The sequence below is a fragment of the Aplysia californica genome, unplaced genomic scaffold (genome assembly GCF_000002075.1).
Source record: "Aplysia californica isolate F4 #8 unplaced genomic scaffold, AplCal3.0 scaffold00504, whole genome shotgun sequence".
NCBI classification, from domain to species: Eukaryota; Metazoa; Mollusca; class Gastropoda; order Aplysiida; family Aplysiidae; genus Aplysia; species Aplysia californica.
The window spans coordinates 236,799-238,393 of record NW_004797774.1 but is presented as its reverse complement, the minus strand read 5'-3'; positions in this window follow the sequence as shown (position 1 = coordinate 238,393).

The window sequence follows — 1,595 nt, the reverse complement described above, 5'->3', positions numbered from 1 at the left end:
AATTAATTAATTAATTTATATTTGTTTTGAAGGGGGTGTCTTTTTTTAGAATCCATTTTTCACTAAATGACATCAAGGTGACTTAATACGACTATGTATTTTTCTGACCCCATCAGCTTGTCTTAACAAATACGGCTTTTGAAACCTTGTTTCCTTTTTATTCTACCTCTTCACAGCTGTGGTCAGCGCACCTTCTTCATCCCTCACCCGTTCTCTTTCTTGCGCCATTCCATCACTGAGCGTGTGCTTCGAGCAACACACCGCGGCAACCACAACTGTTACTGTAACCTGGACTACAGCAGCAGAAACAGCAGCGACAGCAGCAGTGGCAGCAGTGGCAGCAGTGACCGCCTCGGCAATGGTGCTGGTGGCCGCAGAGGGGGCGGTAGTTCTGGTGGCCGCAGAGGGGGCGGTAGTTCTGGTGGCCGCAGAGGGGACGGTAGTTCTGGTAGCCGCAGAGGGGGCGGTGACCCGCATGACCAGATGATGGGTGATCAGCCAATGGGAGGAGCCTTGTCGTATCGTCAGGCGGCTGTGGACAACGGCATAAACTGCCCAGCTGGGGACCGCTGGTGCCAAAGATATATGAGGCGCTTCGCGGATCAGACAGAACCAAGAACAGGTTCCCTCTCAGGAGGGGACGAGGGCCGGGATACCCCTTTGTTTCAAGGCCAAGGTCGTAGAGGAAGCCGGAGACGGGGTCAGGGTCGGAGAAGAGGTCACAGGAGAGGGGGTCACGGGGGCAGACGTAGAGGACATCATTCTCGTAGTCGCCCTTTCCGCCCTTACCATAGCCGCCATCAGCAACACGTACACCATTTCGGGAGTGAAAGTGTCCGCCCAGATCAAGGCTTTTCTGGCGGAGCGCTCTGAGACTGCGCGAACGTTAGCCTCACACCCGTGCTCCGCGCGCCAACTCACCGCTGCCGCTGTCCGCGGCGTGATGTGAGCGACAGCTGCGCGTGCACGAGGCCCATCCACGGCCAGAGGGGTACGGTGCTGAGTTGGTACTGCGGTTGCCACAACCCGGACGAGCTGACCATGGCTATGTGCCACCAGTGTCGCCCATGCCGAAATCAGCGTCTGTGCCGGCAGCTCACAGAGGAGGCTCGGTGACAAGAGCGATGCCGCTGCCTCGCGGAAGCGGGGCGTGACGGCGATGCTACGATCAACACCGCCTGACAGGACGCTATCGCTACCGCTACCGATACCGATACATCTACCACCCAGTTGCCTTGACAGCAGGTGGCGACGACGACAGACGATGGGAGTGAGCCAGCGCCAGTCGCGCGACTCTGACGCACGGACGGAGAGGGAAATACAGAGTGACGCAGTGTCACCACCACCGACAACAGCTGACAGTGACAGGACGAAAACGGTAACACAAGACTGTGACAGTGACAGACAGGTAATGTCGCTAACTGACAATGACAGAACGGTAATGTCGCTGACTGACAGTGACAGAACGGTAATGTCGCTGACTGACAATGACAGAACGGTAATGTCGCTGACTGACAATGACAGAACGGTAATGTCGCTGACTGACAGTGACAGAACGGTAATGTCGCTGACTGACAATGACAGAACGGTAATGT